Source organism: Canis lupus, unplaced genomic scaffold (assembly GCF_011100685.1).
Source record: "Canis lupus familiaris isolate Mischka breed German Shepherd unplaced genomic scaffold, alternate assembly UU_Cfam_GSD_1.0 chrUn_S1537H1723, whole genome shotgun sequence".
Classification (NCBI taxonomy): Eukaryota; Metazoa; Chordata; class Mammalia; order Carnivora; family Canidae; genus Canis; species Canis lupus.
This window is the reverse complement of record NW_023330375.1, coordinates 38,444-50,069: the sequence shown is the minus strand read 5'-3', so window position 1 is coordinate 50,069 and position 11,626 is coordinate 38,444. Positions and strand designations below refer to the sequence as shown.

The 11,626-nt window shown below is 43.6% G+C and overlaps 1 pseudogene; it reads left to right on the top strand.

Annotated features, from left to right (window-relative positions):
* The first annotated feature begins 7,804 nt into the window (after positions 1 to 7,804).
* Positions 7,805 to 8,269, top strand: LOC119869126 (annotated as a pseudogene).
* The last annotated feature ends 3,357 nt before the right edge of the window (positions 8,270 to 11,626 follow it).

Here is an 11,626-nt window from a genome sequence, read left to right as displayed (position 1 = left end):
TCTTTCAGCAAATGATCACCATACTGTCTCTAGAGACCTCTGTCCCAAGGTTCTTCTCTGAAAAGCCTGAGAGCTGAATGAGGAGATGGATGTGTTCTCACCTCCTGGCCCCACATCTACCTCACCTCAAACCTAACCCTTCCCTGGAACATTTTCTTCCCTCCCCAGTGACATTCCTTCTTCTGTCCTTGGAGGGTCATAGTAGTGCCCCTTCCAACAGTAAGGACACTGGAAATCTCAGAGCCCCTGTGACAGAGGTAGGGGCAGTGGTCTCCTCTCAGTTAATCATAAACCCGGTCTGCAGTAGTCCCCGGGGAGCTGAACAGGGATGTCTCTTTATCAGAAATGAGGATGACATTGTGTGAACAGGTGATGCTCATGGATCATTTTGAACGCCATTCCCCTTTGTGTTCTGCTGATGATTGATTGTATTGTATGATTGTCCTGTCCATCTATCATTCCGTGAAATCATGTCTGGACAGGTTACTCCATGCTGTAGTAGAGGACAAATTATGAGGCCTGTGTGATTCAGAGCTGAGAGCTCTTGTGGCTCCAAGGCCATAAGTTCAGGAAAGTCACCCACAGTGAGGTGGCCACTTGCTTCCTCTAATGTGCAGGAGCCAGTCAGATTTTCCTGGTCTTCCTCACCCAGACCCTGACTCCCAGGAGCAGCCCAGTTGCGCCCCCTGCTTGCCTCAGACACCATGTCCCCCAGCCTGAATTAACCTTCCCAGACCTCCTAGAAGGGCCTCTGACCTTTGCAGGTGGACCTCTGATGTCACCACCCAGGACAGTACAATGAGCAGGTCAGCTCTGTGGGGTTGAGCCATTCATTTTTGCAGGGCATCGATTCCCTCAATTGCACAGCTTACTGGAATATTTATGTCTCAGTATGTTTCAGGTTTTCTGGACACTGGAGTTTGCATCTGCCTTGTCCCTGGTATCATTACTGGGAGTTAATGCACTTGAAGTAAGCTCAAGATTTAAAGTCTCTAGAGAAGCCCATTGGTTCAACCTTGGTAATAATTCTCTTTGGGTTACCCGTATAGGCTGACTTACTTGGTTATTGCTGTTGTTGTCAGGGTCTCCTGCTAGGTTCACCAGCCTCCATGATGCATGTCTTGGCTTTGATCTCTGTCTTTGCAACAAGAATATCATGCTTTGAGGGATGACATGTACTTTTTCCTTTGGTTACTTCTGTGGGTTCTCATTTATTCCTGGATATTACCTTTACATGATTTATTTTATAATGACTTGTTGAGACGTTTAAGATATTTTTGGTCTACTTCTGTAATTTGCTCAGTACAAAGGTTGATATAAAATTACATTGTTCTTGGGCAGCCTGCGTGGCTCAGTGATTTAGTGCCGCCTTCAGCCTAGGGCATGATCCTGGAGTCCCGGGATCCAGTCCCATGTCGGTCTCCCTGCATGGATCCTGCTTCTCCCTCTTTCTGTCTTCCTCTCTCTCTCTCTCTCTCTCTCTGTGTGTGTGTGTCTCTCTTTTTTAAAGAGATAAAATCTTTAATAAATAAATAAGCAAAAATAAATAAATAAATAAATAAATAAATAAATAAATAAATAAATAACATTGCTGTAAATGGACTATAAAATTGAAATTAGGAGCTGGGTGGCTCAGTTGGTTAAGTGTCTGCTTTCTGTTCAGATTATGATCTCAGAAATCCAGGACAAAGCCTTGCACTGGGCTCTTTGCTCAGTAGGGAGTCTGCTTCTCCCTCTCCCTCTTATCATCTCACTGCTCATACTCTCTTACTGACTCATTATAATAAATAAATAAATAAATAAATAAATAAATAAATAAAAAATAAATATCCTTTACAAAAATTAATGTGATACCAGTGCACCCTTAGTTCCACTGCCACTTACTTCCTGAAGGGATGACTGATAAGAGTCTCGAAGATGTGCTCTCGTAATATATATAGACACACTCCCACACATACACACACAGTATATATTACATAACATAATTTTGTTTTTGCTGTAGTTCCATTGCTCCTTATACAACATAATCACTGAATTTTTTAAAATATATTTTATTTTATTTTTTATTTTTTTTACTTTAATGTTTATTGATGTTCAATTTGCCAACATATAGAATAACACCCAGTGCTCATCCCATCAAGTGCCCCCCTCATAAAATAAAAAATAAAAATAAAATCAACTATATTTTTAAAGATTTCATTTATTTATTCATGAGAGAGAAACAGAGAGAGAGGCAGGGACACAGGCAGAGGGAGAAGCAGGCTTGAGCAGGGATCCTGAAGTGGGAATCGATCCTGGGACCCCAGGATCATGTCCTGAGCCGAAGGCAGGCGCTAAACTGCTGAGCCACACAGGGGTCCCCTAATCACTGATTTTTGACAAGCATTAGGATGCTTAAAAAGAATTAGGATGCTCTCCTTTTGATTCATAGTTCCTCATTAATTCATAGGATAATTTACCATAATTTCACGACTTTTCCACAGAAGAATATTCATTTTGGTTTCAATTATTTGTTATTGTAACATGTCTTAACTAGATGTACCTGTACATTTATCTTGGAGTATATTAGCTAGATAATTTTCTTAAGAATTAATTTCAAAAATTTGTAACACTGATGCAGGTCATATATATATTTAATATTTGATAAGCATTTAAGATTTATGTTCCAAAATTGATTGACCAATTTATACTCTCATCATCAAAGTATGAGGTTTCCTATTTCAGCAGACAATTTCAGTGGATAAACTCAGAAATAATTTCATTGTTCAGTTGTAATCCACTTATTAGTGACATTTCCTAGATCTATGTATTGGTTCTTAGATACACTTTTTTTTTTCCCTAGGGCTGCCATAATAAAGCACCACAGAATCGGTGACTTAAAAAAAAATAAGAGTGCATTTCTGCTGTTCATACACAACTCCACAGTCTGTAGGGAGTGGCCATGATCTGTTTGGAACCTGCAGAGGAGTCCTTCTTGCCTCTCCATAACTGTAAGAAATTTGAAGACAATTTTTGGTGTTCCCTGTCTGCAGCTGCAGAACCACAATCTCTGTCTCTACCCTCCCACGGATGCCTCCTTGACTCCATCTGACTGTCATGTTACAAGCACAAGAATCAATTGAAGTAGGAGGTCACCCCACCCCCTTCATCACCGCATCTGGACCAGTTATAACTGCAGCTCCCCTTTTCCATAGAAGGTCATATCCTAAAGTCCTGAGATCTACAATTTCAACATATGTTCTTTGGTAGGATACAGTTTAAATGAGGATATTAGGAAAGAATAATTTTTTTCCAAAAAGGCTTATAATTATCACTATTTATTTATTTATTTATTTATTTATTTATTTATTTTAAAGTTTTTATTTATTCATTCAAGAGAGTCACACAGAGAGAGGCAGGGACACAGGCAGAGGGAGAAACAGGCTCCATGTAGGGAGCCCGACATGGGAATTGATCCCATGAGTTGCTGCTTTTGGAGTTTTCGTGTTTTTTGGTTTGATTTTCTGGATCTCAGACTCTGGATTATTCTTGGTTGGAGGAACCTACAGCATCTTGTCTTACCTGTGGGGGACATCATACAAGAAAAAAACCAGGGTATGCACTGTTGTGTTTCCCTCAATTTGTTTGAACTCTTCCTTCTTCCTTCTTCTACCTCCTGATGTCTTTCTATGCTTGTTTGTTGTCATGCGTTAGGACATTTCAGATGTAAGAGAGAGGACCTGGATGAATGGGAGCACTTCCTACTGTCCAGAACTGGGGATCCTCATGGTGTCTGCTCTGAATGCTTTCTTCCAGTGCTAGGTTGGTGGGATCCTGCTAAGCTGCTGCAATGGAGATGATTTATCTTGATTCTCAAGCTGTGTAATTAAAAGACAAAGAACGTGATTATTATTTTTACATTATTCTATACAGGGTAATAAAAAGTAAATACATTCCATAACCAAGAATCAATGTGAGACGTTTTACAGGCCGGCAGGAAACGAGCATAACACAAATGTCTGGCTTTCTGTTCTTAAATGCAGAAGAGTGGAAAGAAGAAATTTTGATTCCTTCTTTTCCTTATTGTTTGTGTGTAGAATTTTTTTCTGCAATAATTTCATACTTAGAGAAATAAATGCAAGTATAAGATAAATATCTCTATATTTCACCTAGCTTTTTCTAATGTAACATTTGTGTTCCTATGATATGTTTATAAAAACAAGTACTTGCCAGTGGTCTGACCATCTTGTGAAATTGCAGAATTTATCTAGATTTCAAAGTTTATTTATTTATTTATTTATTTATTTATTTATTTATTTACTTACTTACTTACTTATTTTAACACAGTTTTGCCTGAAATCAATCCAAGTAACAACATTGCATCTATTCATCAGGACATATTAAAATCCTCCAATGTAGAAGTTTTCAGTCTTTCTCTGCTCTTGATTTTGGGAATTTGGAAACAGTTGGTATGCTATTTTTTTAAATGTCCCAGGATATGGGTTTATCTCATGTTTTCTTATAATTATGCTAACATTATGGATTTGGGGGAAAATAACAAAAGATGAATTGATGTTCTTAATACCTCATAGGGAAGATGTGTCATACTAACATGACGTATCATTGAGCATATGGATGGGGATAGTCCAAATTTGCTGATTCCTTTTCTGTTCATAATCTATCTGATGCCAGTCTACTGGATTTTGGCCATTCTGATAGGTGTGCAATGGTAGCTCATTCACGTTTGCATTTGTTTTTCCCTAATGATATGTAATATGTAACAGAATATCACACGTTTAAATTCCATCTGCCTATCTCCTTCTGTGAAATATCTGGTAACATCTTTATTCTAATAAATTTATTTTTTATTGGTGTTCAATTTGTCAACATACAGAATAACACCCAGTGCTCATCGAGTCAAGTACCCACCTCAGTGGTAATGTCTTTAACTTACTTTTTATTCAGGTTTTTTTTTTCCTTGTACTTTGTTTGAGAAGTTCATTGTATAGCTTTTTACCTTCTTTCTTTCCTTTTTTCTTTCTTCCTTTTCTTTATTTATGTACCTCTATTTGTATCCTTCCTTTTATTCCTTCTTATATATATATTTGTATTTTTCTATTTTTTTTAAATTACTGCTCAACTCTGACGAAGTTTGGCAATTTATCTGAAATACATTCTGTTTCTGGTCTATTGATTTTCTCTTAGGTTTTATTTTTGTCATTACTAAGGGGAAATGGGACACATCTTCTCTTAGAGACATTTAACATCACATTTGCCAGTCAGCCAGATGATACTAAATGTGTTTTCATACCAGTCATGGCACCAGCTGCTCTCCATTGGCTCCTGTGTTCCTAAAACCCCAAGTGTCTGTGTTCTGCTGCTATAATCTTTGCCTATGAAGTTAGCCAAATATACCAGTGTTTCTAATGACTTGGCGAAGAGGAAATAACTCTGCTCTGGAGTGACACCAGTGTTGGTAGTAAAAGTCCTTATGACGATCCCATCTGGAGGCCTAGAGAACACACAGCCTGAATCCATACATGTTGCAAACTAGCTTCCAAACAACAAGCCGTTTTATTCAGGTCCAGTGGATTGAGGATAGAACTAAGGAAGTTTGGTCTCAATTCCCCACATCTACTTGTCACCTCTACAGGGATTTCAGCATAACCTGGCACTGAGTTGTTCTCTGCCAGTGCTCAGGGTGATTACTAAACTAGGGCCATCTAAATCCATTGTTAAAGGTGACATGTCCCCAGAGTATCCCATAATTCCACAACTCATTACAGTTCTGCATAGTTTTCCCTTATTACCTTGTGTGTTACTGTGTTCTTCGCTCTGCTGTTTTTATGTGAGTCCCCCTGTATCTGTCATTTATTGCTCACAAGTATTGATTTAAATTTTATTGTGGGAATCATCATAGGCATTAGGATAATGAAGAGGCTAGTTAAAATGTATTTCCTATGGGGTGCCCGGGCAGTTCAGTTGTTTAGTTTTCCCTCTCTTGGTTTTGGCTCTGGTCATGATCTCGGGGACCTGAAACCTAGCCCTGTTCTCAGCTATCTGTTCAGCTTGGAATCTGCTAAAATTTCTCGCTCCTTTCCCTCTGCCCTTCCCGACACATTCTCTCTCTCTTCTTTGAATTATTATCTTTAAAAATAATATATTATATATTTAACATATATTTAATGTTTACATATTATATGAAATATAATTACAAATATATTATATTTATATATATATAGATTACAAATTAGATGCAAATATGAATACCTTATTTCTTGAAGTGAAAATCAGTTACCAAGGATGAAAGAATAGCATATTCTAGTTTAGCCCCCTGAAGAAAAGCTTGAAACTGTAAGGCAACAGGAAGACTGGGGTGATGACCATCCTGTGCAAATGATGGGAGCAAGGGTATACAAATGACCTCCCTCTGCATCTGCATCATTTCCCTCATCACTGAAAGGAGCTCCTTTTGATGAGGGAGGAGGTAAAGGGAAGAATCAAGACAGGACAGTGAAGCCCCAGTACTCTGCTCCCTGAGGACTCACTGAGAGCATTCCTATCCTCCACTCCTCAAGGGTCTCTCACCTTAGACCCAGGTAGCAGGTAGCAATACTGGTGATATTTTTAAAGTGCAAATTTGCCCAGATATGGGATTGTCTCCTCCTGCCTGAATATCAGTTCTGAAAATGACTCCATGGGGATTGAGGGTGAAATGTGACTGGAGAAAGTGAGTCAGAACTGAGAACTCATGAGACTCCAGGGACTCCTGTGAAGCACAACACATTTCACTGAGAACACTGCCTGCTCAGTTTTTTTTGTTTGTTTGTTTTTTTTTTTTTTTTTTTTTTTGCTCAGTTTTCAAGAATTTGTGTATTTTATTAAATGTCTGTCCTCACAGGACCCATGCGGCAGCGCTCCCTGTTGCTCTAACATGCTTAGCCCACCATCCCCTCTGACACCACCCAACACACCTGGCATGGTGTCCAGACTGTGCAACTGGATCATTTTAAGGTCACTGCCCAGGACAGGAGAATGAAGAGGTGCCCCCTGTCGCCTTTGGCCCTGACACTTATTCTCAAATCACTAATGGCCTCCAGACATTAAATACATGATGTATTGCATGTGCTCATATTACCAGATATTTCAGAATTATCTGACATTGAGTTGCTTCTTCCAGGTGCCTGAGGTCATTACCAGTCTATCAACATCTTGAAACAAGTAAGGGCAAAAAAAAAGGTAAGGGCACTGAGTGGGGCACTTGATGGGATGAGCATGGGGTGTTATGCTATATGTTGGCAAATTGAACTCCAATTAAAAGAAATATATAAAAAATAAATAAAAATAAAAAAAATTGAAGTAAAAAAAAGAGAAAGAAACAAGTAAGGGTCATAAGGTTCTCAGGGTACCAAGGTGGTTCACTCAGGAGACAGGACCTGAGTCCTATGGCCAACTGATTCCCATGTCATGCAGGGTGAGGTGGTGTCAGGATGCCAGAAGGCAGTTGAGGCTTTTTTCTTAGGGCTCATGCTGGATCAGAGCTGGGAACACCACCTGGCCCTGACTGTGGCCTCTTCTCAGGTCTCACAGCTGGGACCTCCCTAACCACACCCCAGCCCCACATAGCCCCTCCCCTGTCCATCCCCCTGAAATCCTCAGGCAGAGGGACCTGAGACAGGGCCAGGGAAGTGTCAGAGAGCTGAGGTCTCATTTGCATAGGAGGGCCCCTTCCTATCTCAGAGGAACAAGAGGAGAAGGGAGAGATGAGGGGAGGCTCTGCACAGCTGAGGGGCCACTGAAGATAGGATCAGTGATGACCTCCATCATGGGCTGGTCCCCTCTCCTCCTCATCCTCCTCGCTCACTGCACAGGTGACTGAATGTGGGACAAGGGGAGGGGCCCAGGGAGGACATGTGGGGTCCAGACTCCAGCATCACCCTATTTCTCTCCTTCTTGCAGGGTCCTGGGACCAGTCTGTGCTGACTCAGCCGGCCTCAGTGTCTGGGTCCCTGGGTCAGAGGGTCACCATCTCCTGCACTGGAAGCAGCTCCAACATCGGTGAATATTATGTGAGTTGGCTCCAGCAGCTCCCGGGAACACGCCCCAGAACCGTCATCTATAGTAGTAGTAACCGACCCTCAGGGGTCCCTGATCGATTCTCTGGCTCCAAGTCAGGTAGCATAGCCACCCTATCTCTGGGCTCCAGGCTGAAGACGAGGCTGATTATTACTGTACTACGTGGGACAGCAGTCTCAATGCTGGCACAGTGCTCCAGGCCTTTGGAGAGTGAGACAAAAACCTACTTACCACCTGCAAAGTGAGTGAGCGCCCCAGCAGCTGCCTGCTTAGGCTCCCCCTGGGTTTCTGCTGATTCTTCAGTTGATGCCCTGAGCCCAGGTGCATCTTGGGGACCTCCTGGCAATGGCACTTGCGTCATCACCTCTGACCTCAGAGTCACTTAGAGTAGCCCATTGTGCACAGAGGGTGTCAAAGGAAAGAGAAAATTTTGTCCTCGGGATCAGGGACAGGTTCTTTTTGGCTAGTGAACATTCACTTAATCATCTTCTGGTTTTTCAGTAAAAGAAATAATCTTACGTCGTGAAGCTATCATGGTCCTTCAGCCCCATCCTTGTTCTGCTGATGCACATGTCAGCTCTTTTTGCAGCTGGGATCATAATTGCCTTAGCTTCAACCAGAGGACAAGTTATTATTATTTGATGATTGCATGGAACACATAAATCAATGCCACACTCAGAAATATAAAAGGTAAAAAAAAAAAAACTTTCGAGAAAAATCCCCACGTGAATGTTTATGGAAACTTTATTCATAATCAATACAATTCAAAGGAATAAAAAATTTGCACACTTTTTTATACCAGATTTTTATAAAATGACCAGACTTGGGATCCCTGGGTGGCACAGTGGTTTGGCACCTGCCTTTGGCCCAGGGCGCGATCCTGGAGACCCAGGATCGGATCCCATGTCAGGCTCCCGGTGCATGGAGCCTGCTTCTCCCTCTGCCTGTGTCTCTGCGCCTCTCTCTCTCTGTGACTATCATAAATAAATAAAAAAATTTAAAAAAATTTAAAAAAATAAAATAAAATGACCAGACTTGAATTAAGGAAGATTTACTCCAACCTGATGAATAGTCGTAGAGGGTGATATTAGTCAACATTTAATGAAATAAGTTCTTAAGTTCAAAAACATGCATGAATATTAACTGCACATCTATTCAGGATGAATAACATATAAAAGGCTAAATTCCACATCATGGGAATTTCATTGTGTTTTGGAAGAGGCAGGAATCTAGAGGTGGTAATGAGGCCAGGGATTGACAGAAGGTGGAGGAAGGAGGAAGGTGAATGTGTCAGGTGACTGTATTCGTGGTGATGTCACTCTCCTACACGGCACTGTGATGGTGGCCACACCACACTGCTGTGTTGTCGCAGCTCAGTAAACTGTACCCCAGAGCGACAGCACCCTCGTACAGGCAGAGAATGTCTTCTGGGAGTCTGGGGTCCATGACGGAGCTCACAGGGGAATATCATCCCATCCACTTCCCCAATGAGGTGTGACCCTAGGTCCTACAGCTACAACACCAGATAGTTTGAAAACTAAAGGTTGATTATTTATAAACCTGTAAATTATAGCACACACCTGGGGCCACAGACAGAGGTCATCGGAGAGACAGAGCGAGCCTGTGGCCCCCCACCAGGAGTGTGGACAGAGGCTCAACTGATAGAGAAGGAGCTCCGATGACAGACAGAGACAGAGACAGAGAGAGAACCAGGCCTCGAGGACCCACCTTGGAGTCCATGGGGGCAGCACCCCTGATGTCTTTGTCCACGTGCTCCCTGCCCTGGGGATGTTCCTGACCCTGAGCCTCACTCTGATCCTGGAGAAGCAGTGGAGCAGGGAGGACAGTTGGAGACAGTCCTAAGGGAGGAGCCAAAGCAGGGGATTCTGAGCCATTTGGGGTCATGAGGTGCAGCCTCCGGAAGGCTGGGTGTGACCTGGGTGTGGCCTGTCCTCCATGCACAAGGGGTGGGGACCCACAGCACTGGAGGCAGAGGGCTCTGCTCTGGAATCCTCTTCCCTCATCTCAGCCAGTGTGGACCAGGAATGGGGCGGCAGGGGACTGGGAGCCTGTCCCTGGGGTCCATGGGGTTCTGGCAGCTGGGAAGGCAGCCCCTGCCTGAGTCTGGGCCCACGTCCCACCTGCTGTCAGCCCCAGATCTCCTGAGCTCAGAGGGGTCCTCCCAGGCCCTTCCCATTACAGGCACCAGGAGAGGAACTGGGAGTGGGGAGCAGTGACCAAGATAATATTCTCCTCCCTCTGGGGACTGAAAGGTTGAGAAATAGCCCCCAGCGCTGCCTCCCTGTGGCTGGGATCCTGGGGATGTTCAGCTCAAGGCAGAGGTTGGGGTTTTTCTCCATCCCCACTTCTCCATGATGCCCATGTCCTGGGCACTGCAGCCTGACCTTGGACATTCAGCTCATGCTCCTCCATGACTCCTCATCCCCCTAGGTTGTGAAGGTCTGCAAACTCCCCAACACATGGTCACTGGCCTCAGCCCTCCTGGAACATTTTTATGGGGGAGACGAAGAGGGTCATGTGTTACATCATTGACAACTGGCTCACCCCTAGGGCCCTGGAGCAGAGGGGAGGACTAACATCGCCACACACTGCAGGGACACTGCAAGGAAGGCCCCCGGAGCCAGCCTGGACTGAGGGTCGCTGCCTCCTGGATTCCTTTCCCCTGTCCTGCACCCAGGGAAGGGGTCCAAGGTACCATCCTAGGCTCCTATCCCCCTACACATACACCCCAGGGCCTGCTCACCAGGCTTGCACACCTGGCTCAGGCTGTGGGCACTGATCCTGACGCTCAAGGTCAGGGTCTCCCATTTCTGAGCTAGGAATTCAGTGTTTGTGCTCCTTCGCCAGATCTTCTACTCCTTCATGCACAGAGAAGCCTCTCCCTACTTGAGGATCCCCTGCAGCAACAGCAGCACCATCTCAGGGGCTCCTCATAGCAGAGACCCCAGTTCACACAGTCCTCTTCCCGCTTCTCTCCCCGCCTTCTCCTGGGACCACAGCCACCAGCATCCCCTCCTGCTGTGCTCCTGCTTCAGGTGCTCTGCCCTGACAACTGGGTATCTTCAGTCCTGCCCTGTTCTGTCCCCCCTCCTATCCCCAGGCCACAGGTTCACCAGGTGGTGATGCTTCTGTAAAATCACCGCTTCCCATCTTGATTTGAAAAATCTTTATGCATTGTTTTAATATTTTAATATTTTCTTGGATGACTCTTTGTGCAGAACACCGCCACTCCTCTCCTGACATGAATATGAAAGGCCCTCCTCTGAGGAGCTCCCTAAAAGTCCTTGGAGTTAGGATAGGCTCAGTCTTTTGCATGAGTTAGCTTTAGCTGCGGGCAGGCAGAGGAGGAGGGAAGGAGGCTCAAGCAGACTCTGGGCTCAGTGCAGAGCTCTGTGCAGGGCTTTAGCTCACTATCCTGGGATTATGACATCAGCAAAAACAAGAGTTGATGCTCTACAACCTGCACCTCATAGATGCACCCCTTACTCCATTCTATTTAATATGAAAGTAGAATTACATTTAGATCTTTCATCCATTTTGAATTTATCTT